This window comes from Tamandua tetradactyla, chromosome 2 (genome assembly GCF_023851605.1).
Source record: "Tamandua tetradactyla isolate mTamTet1 chromosome 2, mTamTet1.pri, whole genome shotgun sequence".
In the NCBI taxonomy this organism is placed as follows: domain Eukaryota; kingdom Metazoa; phylum Chordata; class Mammalia; order Pilosa; family Myrmecophagidae; genus Tamandua; species Tamandua tetradactyla.
Window position 1 is genome coordinate 112,635,160 of NC_135328.1, and position 21,379 is coordinate 112,656,538.

At 40.2% G+C, this 21,379-nt stretch overlaps 1 protein-coding gene across 10 annotated transcripts in view; it reads right to left on the reverse strand.

The window, feature by feature from the left end:
- Positions 1-21,379, reverse strand: part of TLE1 (TLE family member 1, transcriptional corepressor) — an 85,865-nt gene that overhangs the window by 60,137 nt on the left and 4,349 nt on the right. The gene's annotated exons all lie outside the window — the stretch shown is intronic.

The following is a 21,379-nucleotide window of genomic DNA, read 5'->3' on the forward strand; positions in this document are numbered from 1 at the left end:
AACACACACAGATGTCCACAGACACAAAAATTTAAAAGAAAGTTAAAATAGTCCTATATCCATTATCCGGGACAAACACTAGCAACATTCTGGTGATTCTATATATACAGAAATACAGAATGAGGACAGACACTTCTATGTCTCAGGATCTCATTATATACACTGCCTTTCTATAATTTGCTTCTTCCTCTCAAAAATATTTCATAGATGCCTTCCTAGTCCATCAGTATGGATGTAAGTACCTCATCAACATATTCCACTAAATAAGTATACTAATATTTAAGCACTCCTGACATTGGTGGATAACTACATTGCACCTATTTTTTTTCACATTTATAAACTCTGTCAAATAACCTCTACACAGTAAAACATATGGATTAAAAATAAATAAATAATAGAGGGAACAAATGTTAAAATAAATTTAGTAGACTGAAATGCTAGCTATCAACAAAAGGGAGTGGTAAGGGGTATAGAAAAAAATGGGAGAAACAAAGGTTTTAATATTTTGGGTAGGTGGAAATACTAGCTGTCAACGAGAGGGAGAAGAGGTAAGGCGTACGGTATGTATGAATGTTTTACTTTTTTCTTATTTCTTTTTCTGAATTGAGGCAAATGTTCTAAGAAATGATCATGGTGATGAATATACAACTATGTGATGATACTGTGAGTTACTGATTGTGTACCAAGAATGGAATCATCATATGGTAAGAATGTTCATGTCTGTATGTTATGTTAAAAAAAAAACTAAATTAAAAAAATAATAACCTCTACATAGATCTTGAAGAGGAATTCCTAGAAGTAAAATTGCTAGATCAAAGTGCATGCATATTTTAAATTGCAATGTGCAATGCCAGTGTGTCCAGCAGGCAAGCTGTACCAATTTACATTATCACCAACTGTGTAGGAGGGTGCTTGCTCTCTCACCCATTGTCAATATTAGGTTTTGTTGACCTTTTTAAAATCTTTATCCATTTAATAGATTAAAAAATGAGCTCATTTTTATTTGCATTACTTGGATTCTTCCTGAAGTTAAACATCTTTTCATATATTTATTGGCTCACTGTTATTTTTCTTTTGTGCACTTTTCTATTGGTGTTTATTCATGACTGTCTTTTTGTAAGTGTTCTTTTCATATGAAGAATATTAACCCTTGGGTCATAGTTTTTCCAGTTTGCCACTTGTCTTTCAACCTTGCTTATTGTGAATTTTCTGCTGTACAGAACTTTATATTTTTATGTGGTCCAACTAAAGAAATTTTCTCCTATGTTCCTGGCCTTTGGGTCAGGATTTAACACCCCAGGATTATAAAAGACATTCTTGATTTCTTCTCGTCCTGCTACCTATGTCTGTTCTTTTCGTTTTTTCTTTTATTTTGGGGGGTGCATGGTCTGGGAATTGAACACCGATCTCCTGCATGAAAGGGAAGTATTCTACCACTGAACCACCTGTGTACCCCTGTATGCCTGTATTTTTTTATAACTTAATTATTTGATCTAGCTAGAATTTATTTTGGCTTGAGAAGAAAAGAGGATCTCCTCTTTAATTCATAATGATATGTGTTAATAAACAGAATGGTTTCAAGGTAGAATTGCATCATGGCCAGGGGACAGTAAGACCCAGTCTGAAGGGAATAATATTTAATAATATCAAAATTGATAAAAACAAAATAAAAGGAGAAGTAGAGATTAAAGGAAAGATAATTTAAGTTGGATTAAACAATAGAACAGGTAGAACTAAGTACGACTGAAATAGGAGGAAGGTTAAAGATCAAAGCTCAAACTGATGAAGCCACATCAAAAGCCAGACCGCATGTCCTCAAAATTCTACATGAACTATCTGAAGAGGAAATGAAAAAGAGCAACAGAGGAAGATTTTATTCAAGCTCTCTTCTCCCTCTACTGACTCTCTAAACCCTATCTCAAACCCTTGATTTTGAGCCAGAAAGCTCAAGTTCAAGTCCCAACTCTTCTACTTACAAGCCGGTTTATCTCGAATTAGGCATTGCTGTGCTGAGAAGCACAGTAAACTGTACAATAAACAAGAGTAACTACTTTCTGGTAGTGTTCAAGGAAGATGCAATGCGTCTACATGATATGAATGCGTATGGTGAATTCTCAAGGAATCTCACCACCATTCCAGAAGGATTTCACAAAAGTTTTCCACATTCCTTAAATAGTCTGGTTGGCGCACAAAAACCTGTAATAATTCTTAGTGCTATCTCTTGCTTCAACGCATGGGTATTCGATTAAGACCCTTAATTTAGCACAAATAAACAAGCAGTAATGTGTTTCACCCACGCTTCTGTTCCTGAATACAGAGTCTGTAAGCAGGTCAAACTTGGTATGACTCTGATTAAGCCAGTACTGAAGGAGTTCTATAATCCTGCAGATTTCCTTCTACCTTTCCTGTAGGCTAGACAGCTCCAATGGCAAAAATGTGGGCTAACTGCATTTTTTACTCTGGAACTCTTTTTTTTGCCCATGCCTGAAGATTTGTCTGGTACCTGCTAACAGTCACAGTGTTTGTAAATAAACCTTCCCTGTGCGGGTACCTCTGATACTATACTGGGTAATAGCACTAAGCCAGTGGTCAAGAGCTATGCCCAGCCCTCCGAAGCAGATATCCACACCAGCTGGGTGACAGCCCCAGCTCTGAACACAACTTCATGATTAGCTAGGAGCAGGATCCTAGCAACCTCTCTAAAACATTTTGCTAGAATCATCCTTGCCAATTCCCCTCATTGACTCGTTTATGATAGCAGAGTTGGCCTTCAAAATCCAACATGGGTTTACATCTCAGCAAACTAGTTCTAGGTGTTCTTGGGACAAGTTGCTTCCACCACTGCATCCGAGGTCCCTTGTCCGAGTAACGGAAATATCACCAACCTACCCCAGAACTTCATGAAAACTGAAGCATGCAACTAGGTGAATGAACCTCAAGGACAGTATGCTGGATGAAGTAAGCCAGAAACAAAAAGACAAATATCATAATGCCTCAAGAATATGATCTAAGGGGTGCATGGGTAGTTCAGTAGTAGAATTTTCACCTGCCATGCAGGAGACCCAAGTAAAAAAAAAATTTGCAAAGTCCACTTAAGGGACTGGGGTAAAGGTGGAAATATTAAACTTCCCCACCTGGAGAATCCCTAACAATCTTGTAAGTATTAGGGACAACCAACTTAATAAGCTGAGCCCTCAATCTCGGGGCTTGCCCTTCTGAAACTTATTACTGCAAAGGAGAAGCTAAGCCTCCTTATGATTATGCCTCAATCAACCCCAAAGAACCTTTGCTGTTGCTCAGATGTGGCCTCTCTCTCTAAGCCAACTCCACAGATAAACTCAGTACCCTCCCCCAACCCCATGTGGGACATGACTCCCAGGGATGAGCCTGGCCCTGGCATCATGGGATTGAGCATGTCTTCTTGACCAAAAGGGGGAATAGAAATGAAACAAAATAAAGTATAAAGTTTCAGTGGCTGAGAGATTTCAAGTAGAACCGCGGTCTTTCTGGAGGTTATTCTTATATAGTATATAGGTATCCTTTTTCAGTTTTTGGTGTATTGGAGTAGTAAGAAGGAAATATCTGAAACTGTTGAAATGTAATCCAATAGCCTTGACTCTTGAAGATGATTAAATAACTATAGAGCTTTTAAGGTATGGCCGTGTGATTGTGAAAACCTTGTGACTGACACACCCTTAATCCAGTGGATGGACAGACAGACGAGTAGGGGGAAAAATGATAAATAAATAAGGGGGGATGGAGGCTATGGGATGTTTTGGTGTTCTTTTTTTTTTACCTTTATTTTTATTTTCATTTGTTTCGATTGTGATGATGAATACACAGCTAAATGATGATACTGTGAACCATACTGCACACTCTGGATGAGTATATGGTATGTGAATATACATCTCCATAAAATCGCATTTAAGGAAAAGAATTCCATGAAAATCAAGTGAAATAATATTACATACACTGTTAATTATAAAGTGCTATAAGAGATAGAAGATTTTTCCAATCCCTGTAAGAGTTTATAAAAGATTCCTCCAATCCTTCAAGACCTACCTTTAGACCACTTAGACCCTGCCATTACCCCACAACACCAGCCCACAAACTTTTCTTTAAGGCCCTTCAAAATCCTCCATGACATTTACCACTTATTTTGTAAATTAAACCCATGTGTTCAAAATTACAGTTAATGTAAAGTTCATGAGATCAGGCCTCCTCCTCTGGAGTACTCTGATATATATTTTCCTCAGTGTACCCTATCCCACTAACTAATCACAGGGGACATATTCAGCATACTTTGCCAAACCCCAACTGAATCCCTGTGCACCCCTGAACTCAATCACCTAGACACAATCAGAGAAACCATCACTAAGCAGTCCCAGAACAAGGTCCTCTTTACCAAAAGAAATGGTATGTCAGTAGATAGAAAACTTAGAAGTTGCTAATCTGAGTTAAATATGATCAGCTATCTCAAAGACCAGGATAGTTTCAGACCCTGGTGTATTCTGCAGGGCCCTTAAACTGAAGGCATGTTCTTCTGGCATCTTAATTTAGAGTCTGAGCATTCTGTGAGTCCTACAAGTTTGGTTCTCCATCTTCTCGTACTCCTTACACCCGGTCCCCAGTGCTCACTGCTTCTCCATGATTCGTAGAGTAATATACTCTGTAATAAATACATAATGAGTGTTGTTGGGAGCTCAGTACAGGGTGAAGACTGCTTATGAGTAATTGCCCATGTGTCTCAAAGCAATCCAATGGCACCCTGCCCAAAGTCAGCTTAGGAAGGGGAAACTCCACCATCATTAAATTGCAAATTGATGGATCATAAAACATGGCGCTTGTGCTGAGGGCTGGCAAACTGGTCTTTTCGTTTCCTTGAACCAAGCAGGAAGCCAAAGGACAAAATGGGGTGTTGGTAAGAAGTGTCTGGCAACAGCTAAATGGACAAGAACAGGGCAACAAATCACATGAAAGGAAATAAGCAGATAATGTTTAGATAGCTTCTGACTATAAGTTTGTGAATCTGTGAAATGACAACCTTAAATATAGAAAAAAAAACATGCAAATTCTCCAGGAGTGAAACAAAATGTACCAGTTAGGTGAAGTTAAAATAGGGGGAAAAACAAGAATTAATAAAATCCAATGATGATGAATCTTCAGGGAAACTAGAAGACATTACTGATGGCAAAGTAAATTGGTACAATCGTCTTGGAAAGCAACTGAGCAATGTGTTTCAAGAGCATGAAATTATTCAAACCCTTTGGTAAGGCTGCCTACAGCTAGGAATTTATCCTAAGGAAACAGTTCAAATAAAAAGCATTCCATGCATGAAGCTGTTCACTGCAGCACTCGTTTCAAAGCAAAAGAGAAAAAGCTAGGCAAAGATGCAACAGCAGTTCGACATCAGAACCATCTGCAAAATTTTTGAAAAACTTAGCATTTACCCTCCTGATAAATCAGTGTCTAATACTAGAAGAACGGTTAAATACAGTACACAACCCATGGGCCTGGTGAGCAACCACTAAAGACTTACTTATGATAAGGAGGCTAAAAGGGCCATCTAAAGTAGGAGGGGAAGAACAAAGGGGTGATGTTAGCACACCTGTGATTTCTTAAAAAATAGCATGTATGAGGCCAAGCATTTGGGTAAGCTGATACGCCAAAATAAAAACAATGAGTATGCTGGTGATTATTATTGGCTATTTCCCCCCTCCAGTGACCTTCAATACCACCTTTGACTTACCATTAAATTTATTATTAAATTGGGAAGTGGGATCAGGCCCACCATGCTTGAAATCGACAGTGGAATGGAGTAGCAACAACGCTAGCAAAGCCTAAAAATCATTTACCCGGATCCCATATAATCCTCAAACCACACATAGTGAAACCAAAACCTAAAGAAATCATTTGCCCAAGACCATAAAGCAAGACAGGAACCCACATTCCCTGCCTATTCCTTCCTCCAGGAAGCAGAAGGGAAACTGGGACATACTCAAGACCAGAAACAAAGCTGATAAACTCAGACTTGTTTGAAAAACAATACAGTTGAATGGCCACATAGCCCAAAGAGGGCTGCAGAACAGGGCCATGTCATCAGTTAACCAACAATTCCCTTATATAAGCAGTCTGTCTTACACAGTAGCAGAGGATTTTTATAAGGTGCCTCAATTATAAACTGCAAATCTTAAATACAGAACGTGCAGCCCAACTCCATTTTAGTGCTCTCCTTTGCAGGCAGATATCACTATTGCATCAATACAAATACATATCCACAAATACAACCCTATTTTATGAAGTCATCTGATATACCTGAAGAAAATTCAAGATGTTTGTATAAAAACTGTGTACCTCAAATGATTAAATATGCAAAATACCGCAAATTATCTCCAATGTCCAAGGTGCCTTCACCGTCCTTTAAGCAACATCTTCTATTCACCAGACTTACTCTCTCCCATCCTATCACCTTGCTCATCCACACATCTTACTTTGCTTTAGCTAATAAATGCATGCTCATTTACCTTAAACTCTAATGCACCAGTGTAGCGGCTCTACTTAAAACTGAATTACACCAATAAAATAATCACATTTTGGGGAAATCCAAAATTTAAAACAGTGGGGTGTCTTCAAGTTGCGATACACCTTACAACAGAGCAGTGGTTCTCAAACGTGAGCTTGTGTCAGAATCACCTGGAGGGCTTGATTAAATAGACTTGCTGGGTCCCACCCCCACAGTTTCAGATTCAGGAGGTCCTGGCCTGAGAATCTGCATTTCTAACAAGCTACCAGGTTAGTGCACCTGGGGCCACACTTTGAGAATTGCTGCCATGTGTTAACCACAAAGTGGCTGCATCTACTGTTTAGCACAAGGCGGGCCCATTTGCAACTGTCTAATCTCCACATCAGGGCCATGTCCCCTGTGAGAAGGGCCTAAAAGGTTAAAATAACTTGCTTAAGGTCAGAAACAAGTTAAGTGGGGAGGTCAGGCTGGCCTATCTCTTAAGCCTTTCCCCAACCCCAAGGATGGCTGCCTTCTCCACACATCTTTTCAAAACACGACCAAAGCAAGACAAATTGGGGGTGTAGGAACCCATCATTTTGCCTATGGTGGAAAACCTCAGGCATGTTCACTTAAGTTATTCCACCCAATGGAACATAATGGCAATGGCAATGTAATCTCATTCCTTCCTAAAACCTATGATTAAAGCAAAATAAAGAGAATACAGGATGGCAGAAACCCTTTAGTGGCTCAACTAATCTGAACCTAAGTCACCCACTGCTGGTAGATAATAACCTTTATGTTTCATCTCCCCCCTTGCTTGGCAGCTCCTATGGTATTCTCGGGCTGAACCGTGCCAATTCGGCAGAGACTCTTATCTTTTCACTGCTCATCTTTCACACTCACAGCAGCTTGGACAACAAGGAGGGGTTAAAAGAAAGGAAAGAGGAGGGGGAGGGAAACCTGCTGAAAGCTGCCTGGGCAGATAGCAACACTAATTGCTCCCATTCTCTGGCTCATTGCAAGGCAGATTGCAGAGGCCTGCATCTCCGGAGAAAGCTCTCCTATCTTTGCAGCAGCTCTCAGCAGAGCAACTCAAGTGCCCTTCATTGTTTATGTTCTTAATGCAGAGTCTCTTGAATGCATTCATTTTTAATAGCAGGCTTGAGTGTGGGGCCGTCAAAGAGTGACAAAGCAACTCTATTCATTGCTTCTCATTCCTACAATGATGGTCTTTTGATTTATTTGCAAATGACAAGCTTGGCAGGCCCCACTTGAGGGCTGCCCTCATTTTTTTTTTTTTTAAAGAATCCAGTTGCATTTTCCAAGATGAAGTTGAGTCTCCGATGCTGTGTATTTGTGTAAATTTTCCCCCCTTCAGTTCCCTCTAATTAATGACTTAAATGTTTTGACCCAACTGTTGCCAAGCAGAGCATTTGGGCTTTAATTTGTCATTTTGGTAAAGATGCATCCTTGACAAAAGCATCGCAGCTGTTTCAGTTCCTAAATAGCACATTTCCATTCTTCAAAAACCCTTGTTTCGCAGTTCAGAAAGTGCCTGTTCACATGAAATCGTATTGACTTGTCCCAGGATGGAAAAAGACAGCTTTTGGTGGCCTTAAAGGAAAATGCACTTTTGCACCACAGACAGTTTTTCAATGCAAACTCTGCAGGGCAAATCACTAAACGCCACCAAGAAGTCCTCTATTGTTCTCAGACTGGAAAGAGAGCAAGTCTCACCCTGAAACATACCCCAAAGAGGCCTACACCTTCCCTCTTCCCAGGTTTTAGTCATGAAAAAATTGACTCATGAGAAATTAGATACGATCAGACAATGGCAGGATTAGCAGGAGGAAAAGCAGACTACATCACTGAATGAAGGCTAACATTACAATTGTGAAAGTAAAATATACCTACGTATGGCAAAGGCCAGATGGAAATACGCAACAAACCACTCTGAAAACTGGGTTAAGGAAAATTTCCTTTTTTGAAATTTTGTGATATCTTTTTCCTTGAAATAAATTGTAAAACATTTCTTTTTAATTATAGCCACTATGTAGGCCCATGTCTTGTGTTTGGTGGTAATTACCCCCAGCTTTTATCTCCATGCCTTAGATCACTACAAAGCAGAAGACCAATGCACAAACTGTAGAGCACTGACTTATCATTTGTTCCATTCAGCAATTCCCATTTCCCCCTCCCCACATCTTGACTAGATGCCACTGCCACAGCAGTCTGGTGTGACTGTTTCCTTAGCAGGTTGAAATCTTTAGCCAATTCCAGAGGATGATAATTTCCTGCCATGGGTCAATGGTTCCCAAATTTTAAAGACCTTGCTACAACTGAAGGGCACGCACATATAAATGACAGCCGTCAGTCATTCCTCCCCATTTCTAGGGAAAGCAGCTACTCCACAAGGAGGCCCATGCCCATAATGACATGTGACACGGCAGCACAATGGCCACCAGCTAGACATATGCATGTAAGGCCCCAGGGAGGCTTCAGCCAAGGCCATCTCATAGTCCTAAACTCGGAGCAGAGGTCACAGTCTGGGTTCCCCCAGGCCAGGCTCTCTCTCCCAGCAAGACTGAGCTTCTGCTGCAGAGGTCGTCCTTGGGAAAGGAGGACAAGGTTCCAGGCCTTCCCGACTGGAATGTGGGATTCTCACTGCCATCAGTATCATGAGCCAAGAAACCTGCAAAGCTTCAGGATGCAATTAAGCCTCAGACTAGCCAGAAGAAGAACATGTTAGGGAAAAGAGCTCTATTTCAAATGAGCATTGGCACCTGCAGGAGAAGCAGTGTGGTGCTGGTTTATCTCAAGTGTGCGGGGCATTAAAGGTTGGGAACCACGAAGGTAGACAGGGGAATAGTCAATGTGGGAGGAAAAAAAAAAGATCTCTCTCGAGAAGGCCTGCCTCTTTCCACAACATGATAGCCACATTTCAGAACAGGATTAAAATGTAATCTGGGAGAAGAACTAAGGAAGGGGAAAGGCAACTGAGGGTGATGGAAGTGAGGACCATTTATAAACCAGTAGCCATCTTATTTAACTTGTTGGCACCACCAGGAGGAACCCCTCCTATAATTCACCAGTTATTTTACAAGTGGATAGATCAATTTGGGTGCTCCTATGTGTGAGTTTTAGAAAGCATCCTAACTAAGGTATTCTTCCCATTAATTATGTGGGCTCCAAAACACGTCAATTCTTGTTTCCCAGAGCACCGGAAACCAAATTTAACCCACATATTCTGTTACACTGGCCTGCACTTGCTGGTTCCCACAGGGCTGGGCTGACTCGATAACACTGAGCTCCTTCTGGAAGAAGGGAATAGACTTCCTGCCATTTGGACTGCGAAACACAGTAATCCACCAGGGAAAAAAGGTCAGTGTTGCACTTTTGGTCATTACTGAATCATTTGAGATGATCTGTGGTGAGGATGAGAGGAAAATCGAAGGCTGTGAGAACACTGCAAATGGCTTGACCTCAGACCAATTTTCATCTCCATCTGTCTTACAGACGTGGATCAAAAACCCGCCCTCCTTCTGGGCGGCCACTCAGCTATTTTCAAATCTGCGGCACAAGCCAGGAATCAGTTAAACAATACATTAATCAGGGGAAATAACTTCTAAGCCTGAAACTGACACTTTTTCAGGTTTTAGGTCACTGGCTCAACTTTGGCACGCAATTTTCCAGTCTGCAAGCAGTACTGCAAAGAAGAAATTTTAACTAACCCAGAGAATCAACTGCAGGGCTAGGGGCATGTGCCAAAATTTTACTTACTTGTACATGCAAATATATACACACTTCCCACCTCCCACCAAAAGACCAAAAAACCTGACTTCTATTACATCTGCTAACACATACACAAAAGGGAACAGCAGTTCAGAAAACTACATGTTGCTGCTACATAAATATTTTCTCAAGTGTCCAATTAAAGCTGCTTAAATCAGTTTTAAGGTATTTCAATCTGTAAATAGATAATATTCTTGGGAACCCAGAGCCTAATTATTATTTAAGCCATGGAATAAATATTAATATCCCTCTACTTTATACTACAGATCAACTTCACTGGTTTGGCCGAGCTCCTTTTTAAGGCAGTGTTGTGCGATGCATAGGTTTAGGTCCTCACAGTATATCAATGTCAAACAACATCGTGTCAAGCTAAGATTCAATTCAGGTAAGTGCCACTGCCAAATTTTCTTGTTCCCAGACGGGCTTTAAGATTATTTTATTGCTTAAAATTTAATTTGTTCCAACCCGTGTCTCCATGACAACGTTGGCTAACCCTGCAAATCATTTGGGTAATTGGATATCTTATCTTTCTATTGCTCTCAAATCGAATGATTCTGCTAGAATTGTAACAGCCAATCAAATTTACAGTCCTCCTGAGAAATAGACTTGGAAAAGTAGCCACATTCATCTCCTCTTTACAGCCATATTAACCAGTATGCAACAAACAGTAGAATCTGGTCTTCAAACTTTACTCCAAATTATAAATGGTGTCAATACCAATATTCTCACAGTGCAAAGTCTACTAAAAAAACAAAAACAAACCTTTTCCTTTTCTATTGCTTTAATTTGAGAAGGAGAAATATAAAAACCATGACCAATTTCTGCACTGTGAGGGACGTGACAAGACTACCTCCAGAAGCTAGAGAGAAAACGACAGTTTTATTGTTTTTTAAATTTAACCATGTGATAAAATAAGGACCAAAACCTGTGATCCTATAATGACTAAAATGATGACTCCACAAAATTATACTGATGCAGTGGCACTGGTTTACCTGGGGCTCTTTACTTTAGGTGGGTAAGCCACACTTAACATGCAATTCGTTAAGAAATGAGAATGAATACAAACATAAATAGCCAATTAAAAAACTTTGTGCCCTTAGAGGAGGAATCTGGGAAGTCAAAATTTGGCACCTTCTTGTATTTCATCTAATTCACAAATATCACAGCATCCAGGTTTTTCAATTATGGAATACAGGTTCCCTATAAGATTCAAAAGTCAGCAGTTCCCCTTTTGAGTTACAGGATGATTTTGGCCTTCGGTCAGCTAAAAAGTACAGAGGTTGGATACATTTCACTGGTTCAATTCCAATTTTCTGGGTAGCTGTGCAAGGAGACTGGCTCCATGGGAGCTCACTGCCCAGGCACTGTACAAGAGCCAGCCCACTTATAAATGGAAAAGGCTCCAGAACGCAGGCCAACTGGCAGCCTGAGCGGATTGTCAAGAACCTAGTGCTACCCCCACAGATACCAGGATGTGAGAAGCCCTACCCAAGCGAAACAAGAGACGTTCACATGGAGCTTCTCAGCACATGCATGTCAGCAGGCTGCTGAGCTTTCACACGTGGGACAGCAGCTGTGGGCACCCCTGGCCCAGAGCACAGGACTCCCACACTAGCTGTGCCCTCCTTTATCCCAAATACTTACAAGAAGTTTCTACTGCATCATACTTGGTAATAAGAGCCAAAAGCCTGAACTTTCAGTATGTCCCACCGCAATGGTCCTGCTTTTCTCCTGAGTGGGTTTTACTCTGGCTTCTTCAAATATTGGCAACAGAAACAGTAGTTATCACTGTGACAGCCAATCTCAACCCCAATACCAATAAGCCTATGGAGGAGAAATATAACAACACGACTACTCTACTCAATCATCAGCATAGCACTTGATAAGTTTTCATACCAAAAAAAGAGAAATTCATATATATGTGTGTGTGCATATACATACACACACACTCCCCATCAAGGATTATCATGTTCTCTCTTTCTAATAAAGCAACAACCTGACCTTAAAATCCATCCCCCTACCATTATTTTTAAGATGACGAATTCTCTTTTCAAAGTAAGAGTTTAGATGTTCCATGTTACCTTAATAAGAAAAATCTCTAAAGCACCTCATACTCTCTTCTGCCAAAATGCACTTCAATAAAATGAACCAAATCTTCTTGGTAGTTCATCCGTCCCCTTAAATGAAGAAAACTGACACAACTTTATTCTCACCGGTCGCTGTATTAACTACTCCAGGCTGCTGTCTCCCAAGGACACGTTTGCTATTTGTCCTAAGTTAGGCATTTTAATTCCTCTAGATTCTTTAGACTTGAGGCTGCCAAAAGGGGCCTTAAGAACAAAAGGATTCCCTTTTGAGCCGAAAGATAAATGCTTATGATCTCAGAAGGAAACCAGTAAAAGGCTTTGTAATTGGGGGGGGGGGGGGCGGGGAATGGAAACTGAATAATTCAGATGTAGAAAGGAAAGAGGAAGCTGGGCTGGGCTGGGCGAGGGAGATGGAAGTATAATGGCTTCTGAGCCTTCTAGCAGGGATTCAGTTTTAAACGGATCTCAGTAACAGGAGGGCTATCACTAAGGGCCATCCTTCAGAGTACCTATTACATGCCAGGTGCCACTGTAACTCCTGCCACATATGTGAACTCACAGTTCTAGGAAGAGCCCTATGGGGTAGGTGCCATTGCCACCCCGAACCCTACTTGCCTGTCTCCTCTTTTGTTGAAGGGAATAATTAACACCGGCACAAAAAGAGGCTGGGAGTATTTACAGAAAGCCCCCACAGGACAATTCGAGAGAATGGCAGGAATGCAACTGATGGGGGCTTGCTCTAAGGACTGGAACAACTTACTCTGCAAAAAAAAAAAAAGAACCAAGAAACTGACTTTTGAAACCCAAAAAGCTGAAAATCACAGTGGCCCTGAGAACAGAGCCGACACCTGTAGCTGCGGGCTGCACGGATGCCCTCCCTCCATCTCAGCAGCACGTCCTTTATTCTTCCCAGGCCAGACCAAGATGCAGATAAATGTTAAGACCCCCTTCCCTACACGGAAAGCGACCTTTTCATTTTCACTCCCTAATCCATAGAAGCCTTTCAAATGGTACAAATAAAGGCGGCTGCATTTTGTTCTCTAAATCAATTTTCTCCCCAGCCATCAACTAGATGTTCCCGCACAGAGAAAGAACAGCCCTTCCCTTCTAATTCAAAAATCCATACTGCCATTGCCCTTGCAAACTGCTAAACAAGCAGTATCGGCAAGTCACTTGTGTTCTGTAATATATTTACTGCAAATCCCAATGGCTCGCCTCCTAATGCAGTTTTCTATTGTGTCTGCTCGTGTCAATACACTGACTGGTCACCTTCCTTGTAAGTGGTGCTGACCTGACCGGCTGTTTGCTCAAGGCATCAAGAGGGCTGGAGAACAAAAGGCTTCGCTCCTGAAGGGTCCCTAGCCTGCAAGCCTGCTCCATACACTGGGGATCCTTAAGAGGTTTTGTTTTCGGGTACTTCACACCCCTTGTACCACCCCAAGGTCTCTGAGGCCAATTCAAATTCCCAGACAGTTTCCATATATGCCAAGTTCAAAATCAGAGTCCTTCTGCCCAGTTATTCCCCGGTTTAGTACCTAAAGAGTTTTCTCTCAGCGAACGTATTCATGTTAAAGGTACGTTACATTTCAAGTTTCACTAAAGGGTCAAAAGGAAGGTAGAGAAGAGAGTTGGGTAAGAGGAGACAGCTTTTTAAAGTACGAATCTCTTCTTTCAAGTTAGAGTTGAAAAGCAAAGCATCTCGACATCATTTACTGATGGATCACCTAATACAACCACGCCAGAAACACCAAGGCGAGCCTACCTAGGAGGAAAATGCTATGAGCACATGTTAAGACAGACTTCATATAATGCAGATAAAAATCCTTCCTTGACATATTGGTCTACAACGAGGCTGATGGCTAAAGAAAGGTTTAACAAACATTTACAGTTTCTCCATATTTGTTTAATCATGTGGGGGCTGTGCAAAAGCTCTATTTATGATATATCATAAGGCAGATGTTACAAAATGTTCATTATAGACTCCAAGTAGTACGTGTACAGGCATCCATTGTGTGTTTTTTCTTCTTTTCTATATATTTTTTCTTAAAGAGAAGTGGGTGGGGTTTATAAACACGCAAAAAGTAATCAGTAGGTATAATCATTATCATTAAGAAAGTGAATAAGTTGATTTTAATGCCTTCAGAAAAGCTTGCAATTCAATTTATCCACAACTCTACTGACATCTGTAGTGGCCCTTAGGAGATGAGCAGCATTCCGTGGGAAGTTGTACATACAACACACACTCCACTCACACACAAGCCCAAGACTCAGCAACATACTAGTTTTGTGTTCTATGTTTTAATACAACCCTAAATATACATTACTATAATTAAAACTCTCCATTAAGAAGACTTAGTGAATATTCTGACTGTAAATCACTTTTTCAGAAGACGACTGAGGAAAAGTGGTTAAAGGAGATGATTAGAACCAAATTGAAATCCTGTAAAATATCAAGTGGAATCAAACAGATTTCATTTTAATTTAGCATCAGTTTAATTTCTGATGGTACTCTTGATTCACGTTTTTAATCTGGGTTCCACGGACTTGCTGAAAGATCTCAAGATGCCACAACAGCCAAAACTGTCAGGATAAAAAACAGTTCCAACTCCACATAAGAGCATACTAAACACAGTACATATCGAGTACCCACTCTGTACAATGCATGGGAAGGGGAGATAAATGTCTCCAACTCAAGCTTCAAGCACATGACAACTTGTCTGGAAGTAAAAGAGAGGCACAGGAAAAAAACATCATTACAGAAAACAGAGCCAAATAAAAAGTGATCACCACTTCCTGCTCGAGTGGACAGGATAGGCTCTAAAGATGACAGGTGGAGTTTCACTTGATCTGGAGTTTGAAGGATAGTAAGGAAAGCAAGAACACCTGACAAAAAAGGCTGGCCTTAAAACAGAAAAATACCAGACCTGTTTCAGGCACAAAGAAGAGAACCATTTGGCTGAACTAAAGGAAGTATAGGGAAGAGGTAGCCAGGTAAAAATGGAGAGGAGAATAACATTCCTCTTGAATGTTTGAAAAACAACATTCTTCTTGAATGGACTTTGAATAACAAGCATAAAGGCAACCACTAGAGTGGGAAGTGGAAATTAGAAAAAACAGACAGAAACCTAAAAAGCCCCAAGCCCCTGAAGATGTTTCGTATGCACTCTTACAGATGTGCTCCTTCCAGGACTAGCGTTCCTAGAGGGTTGAATTTTGATTTAGGTTAGTGGTCTCCAAAGTACAGTGAGTATACCTCTAAGGAACACAGGACAATCCACTGCGGTGCCCTGAGAAAGAGAATTTTTTATTTTAACCCCTCTGTTAAAATTTTCCATTTATTATGCATGCATACAATATATCAGTAAAGGAATATAACTTTTAATTTAGAAGTAAACAACACTGAGGGTATGTGCTCAAAATTTTTACTAACAGGCTACACAAGCTACTATAGATGAATAATCTAGTTAGTCAGTAACATGGCACTAACATCAAATCCAGTCTAATATTCATGTATTTCAGTGGATCAACAAATTGCAGGATTTGGACATGCAAGTTCAAATGCACCACTATTCTCAGAAACAACGGATTCCACTTCATCTTCTGGATAGTGAAGATCTTCTGAGTATCTATTAGTACACCGCAAAAAGATTCCAGTGTAGCTCGGCAAGTTATTAAACTCTCCTCCTTCCAGTCAGTGCACAGCCATCAAACTGTGATAACAGCTGTTTTTCTCTATTTAATTCAACTGAGAGGAGTTTCAGAATTTGTTTTGTTCTCCCAATCTTTTCTTTATCCCAAAGATGAACTTAACCACACCCTTCTTCTGCTAACACTTTTACTGGCCAAAGAATGGTTAAGAAGAAAATTAAAAAATTTAAAAAAAAAGAAGAAAATATTATACCCTTAAAAACAAATTACACCTAGTATGAGAGTTTCTGGGGAGAAATGGAGGAGCAATTGTGTTCAAGGTTATGATTTTTTAATATTGCTTCATAGTAGGTAAACAGAATTAAACTTAGTAATTATTAAAAATGTAAACATTAAATAATGAAATGTATAACTGCTAAATTATGGTTTTTTTAATAGAACGGTGTCAACACTTCTTAGTTTTCCATAAAAGGCATTACAGCAAGCGGGTGGTCTATGAACTGGGCTATTCAATTTTAGAAACTGGGCTATTCAATTTTAGAAAACAGGTTTTTTTGTTGTTGTTAAATCAAGTAAATGGCAACACATGAACAACATATTAAAATTTCAATCTAGCTTAACCTTTCATATCACACCACGACTCAGAAAGCAACTTGACAATCTCTAGCATCCACTTGACTGAGTGCATGGAACATGCATGGAACAAGCCTACAGCAAATGTATTATTATAGAACTAACCAATCCCGTTGTGAGGATTATTTTGAAGGCAAAAATGCCTAATCTTGTCACACAAGCCAAACACCTATCTAAAAATTTTTTAACTGTCACACCGAATAATTTACATTAAAGGTACTGGTTCCGAAAGTTTCAGTTTCAATTTAAAAATCCGAAGCAGCAGTAAACCATGGGGAAATGAGGGGAAGAACCAAGTCAAACAAAACCTTAAAGAGAGCTAAGCAACTTTTCTTAGTTTCTTCCTACTTCATCCACTTCTGGAGGCCACGAAAGTTTAATGATAGCCTGCAGAGACTCAGATCTATGAAAACTTAAAATGGTTTCACAAGACAGTAACTGAACATAGCTTTCGTTCACTGCTCAAGATGATTTATTTAAATCTTTACTAAAGGAGCAGATTTTCTCTGTGTCTGTTTGGGAGAACATTTTAGCCTTCTGCTAACAGATACACACAAGGTGCCTGGTGGGTGTGATGTGATCACTCCCGCTGTGTAAGATGAAACAGAATCATGCCACGGGAGAGAAGACATTTTAGGAACTGCCTAGTCTACCCCCGCTTCATCTTACAGAAAGGAAACCCAGGCCCTACTAACTGGCTAATGACTTGACCATAGTTACTAATTGAACTTCTTCATTGAATGATCTCAATGATCTATTTTACACCAAGGCAGAGAGAAACACTCAACCTGTTCCTTCTGGAGAGAGAGAGACACAAGGTTGGCCTCCCTCATCTCACTCTAATCCTGACCGTGTGGGATTCTGTCTTTATTTTGTTCACTGTGGATTTCTCTGCATTAATTTTGAACTTTTTAAATGTTGCATTAAAATATTATTCACTAGGGCGGGCAATGGTGGTGGAGTGGCATGTCTCCTGCCACACTGGACACCCGGGTTTGATTCCCATGCCTGCCCATGCTAAAAAAAAAACAAAAACTATTCATCAATTCATGAGTTTTGGGGGCAGGCCCTCCACCGCCCAAGTCTGGAAACAAAGGCAAGTGCTTCACTTGCCTCCCCCTAGTCCAGGCTCAGGGCAGAAACTAACCACTAGCCCACTGCTGGCGGGGAGGGGTGTGGCAATTCAACAGTGAAGAATCCACCCTGCTTGTCGCTATAAAACAAGGGCTAATCTTGCACCTTGGAATCTAGGCTCTAAATAAGCAGGGAGTTTATCTCTTTTAACTCATGCTTGCAAAGGACAGGCCTGCCTGATGAAAATAAAGTGAGAAGTCATTCCGTTCCTGTTGACAGCTATCCTCTTTGTATTACAAGGTTATTAACACCTGGTGGAGCCTAATTCTAAATGCCTTTTTTCCAGCCAGTCATTTCCCAGTCTGAAATTGTGACTTAAAAGAAAATCTCAAACAAACTATAGACAGAACCTACACACACATGGTTAAAAAATATGATAAAACTTACAGACCACAAACAGTAAAACAGTCATACCTAAGCAATGAGCTCACAGGTACTGTTGCTTATGTAATAGTCCCACCTAAACATACACACACACACAAAACAAACCTACAAAAAAACAATTTATTTTTCTAAGAGAAATTATATATTAGTATAATCTGAAGACAGTATGTCCCAGTTGGTTACAACTTTTTGTCAACCCATGGCTCCTGGCTGACACAGACCAGTCAACCATGCTGATTGCCAAATTTTTAGAACACACCTCTTGCCCTGCCAGTTCTTATGAACTGTGAGGCTGAACAGCACAGTAGGACAAGAACAAGCAAGAGAGACAGCTAAGTAAGTGGGGTCACTACACACATGGCCACGGTGGCCTCTGCCACTGACCTTGTAGGGCGGGCACAGGAAATAAGCATAGGATTTTGGGTGCCAGGCAGCAAAACTCTCCTTTCAATAGATCCTTGGACTTCAGCAAGTCCCAGAGACTGAATACATGCACACAATTCCAAGCAGAGCAAAACACCTACCCAATCTACTTCACAGGATGACAATGGACTGCATCTGAGACATAGCACTTTTGATAACTGTTAAGCGTGTACAAGTTTAAGGCACTAAAGACAACTTTTGCACCAAATCTTCAGCATGCTGAAAAGACACACAACAGGATAAGACCTATGGATGTACACACAGTGCCTCTTACTCCCAAAAAGATCAAATGGAGTAACACCAAGCCATATGACAGCAAAATAAATCTAAAGATCATGCTGCCACAAATAGAAGGCATGAGACCTTCAACTGGCTCCTATTTTTTAATGCACACTAACACTTCAGTCCTATTAGAACTGCCTTAATTTCTTCACAAAGTCTTCACCTCTCCCTTGTACAGAGGTATACAGTCTACAGATCCACAAAGAGAAATGGACAGGCAGCTATCTATAAGAGAAAAGCTCTTGGAAAAAAATTGCCTTGAGGTTGCAATAAAAGATTTAAATATCCTATCAAATTTCTATTCCGCTGACTTTTCTAGAACCAGCCACAAATGAGAAAGTAAGGGGGAGGCTTATCAGGAAGTGTTGACACAAAACAAACATGGAACTGTGGGCACCAAACCAAGTAAGGAAACCAAAATTATACCATTTTTGATTTGGACGCACTTCCCCTTTAATACTTTCAGACGGAAGACTTGGTGGAGAAATTTGACACTGAAATCTCTAAAACTCACTCCTTCGACAAACTTGCTGAAAGATGGGAAGGAAGGGCGATCGTCACACAGGAGACAAATCTTAATGACATTAAAGCTCTCTCCGCAGAAACTTTCCCCATCACTGCGTTTTTTTTTTTCAGTAACAAAGATGTTGTCAGAAATGACAATTTTTTTGTGTCCCCTGATGATGCCTTGCTAGCATTTGGTTATAAGCCATAAAGCAGGAATAATTTCAGCCTGTCAGGAGTCTCGCTAATGCCCAGTTTCCCCCTAGAGAGAATTCCTGTCAAATCTAATGAGAGCTCCAAAGGCCGGCTCTACAATATAATGAGCACTTAGGCCAGGCTGGTGATCAGGCAGCAAAAAGCATCAATTTGAGCCTGGCTACACCCTGGGGGCCAGACGTCACCAGTTTTAATAAGAATTATGATTACTAGCTGCACCAAATGCCTCCTCAAAACTTATTATTAATATGTGACATTCAGAAGGATGTTTTTCAAATGCAAGGCTACTTTAAAGTGAATTACGGCACTGCTTTGTACACCACTCTAGTTAAGGGTCTGTTAGCATTTACAGTATAAACTAAATTTCGGGAGGCTTAATACCCTACTAGAGAGAACATGGTGTGTCTCAGCTTTCCACATTTTTCAAATTACAAAACCAATTACACACAGCATCTCAGTAAAGCATTTGGGCTTCATTTAAGATGGACAATTTATACCCACAACTGCCCACTGGAATACAGAAACCCCTCGGAAAACTATTTGCACACTGTGGGGCTTATGCTCTGTTCACCCCTTTTTCCTACACAATAAAGAAAAGTAGAGGTCACCCAGCCATGTAACCTATAGGAACCTAAAAGAATCATACCTCCTTTAGCTCCCCCAATAAATCCAGCACCAGCATACCAGGTCACACAGAAGTGGTATTCCCTTGTAAAAGAGTTGGTGAGGTCATTAAATCCTTTGAGTTTATGAGTTTAAGAAAAGGCTTGGTTTCCTACTACTCACCCAGTATATTCGTTGCCAAAAACATGCCCTTTAGATCAAAGTGACAGCTTAGAGCCCCTAAACTAAACTTATACGCATAATGCATTTAAATGTCTACAAATTAGCCATAGATTTTCAACAAGTTATAATCGCCTCAATAAGGCACTAATCATTTAAAAATACAAATACAAAAGTACAAACCCAAACCAAACTAAGCTATCAACTTTGCAAATCAGCTTTTTGAAAGCCCCAATCACATCATTAATAAAAGGCCCTGAACTTAACAGTCTCCTTCCAAACATGTATCAGAGAACAGATCTAATATACATTAAAACTTAGCATTATAAAATCTATGATGAATTAAAAATCAAAGAACACAGTTACAAAAGCAGAATTCAACTCTGAAACACACTTGCTTAATGAAAGTCTTTGAATATAAGGAAGATCTGAAGGCTGAACTAATCAATTTCTCCACTGTGCCCCAGCCGGTCAGCCATGCTCTTTAATTTAATGAAACAAGGGTTTCAGATGAAATAGCACATATACATCAAGTAAGAATTGTATTGTTGCACTTTGAAATGTGTCCAACTGTGCAACTTCATCTGACGATAATTTTTTTAAGAGGCAATCGATTTCTAAAAGACTTATTGTACCAGCGTCTTGATGAAAAAGTGAATGTCAGCATATCTCCAGAATGCTTACACCCTGCCATTAATGCTTTCTTTGGCAGACAATGACTACTCAATTGAGGGTCCTTTGGGCTGAGCAATCATTTAGCTTTTCTTCTCTTATGAGGTCCTTAGTGCCTTGTTCCAGCTCAATACTCTTTTTATACACCATTATAGTAGCCATAAGTGTGAATTTTATGGGAACTTGCAAACTCATAGTCATAGCTAGAGCTTTCCAGTCACTAATCTCTTCATGCTTTTAAAACCACCAGGACCGAAGCAACTCCTGACATACGCTGTGGCCATAAAAGGATGCGCTTCTACCTCCAAACCTGCAT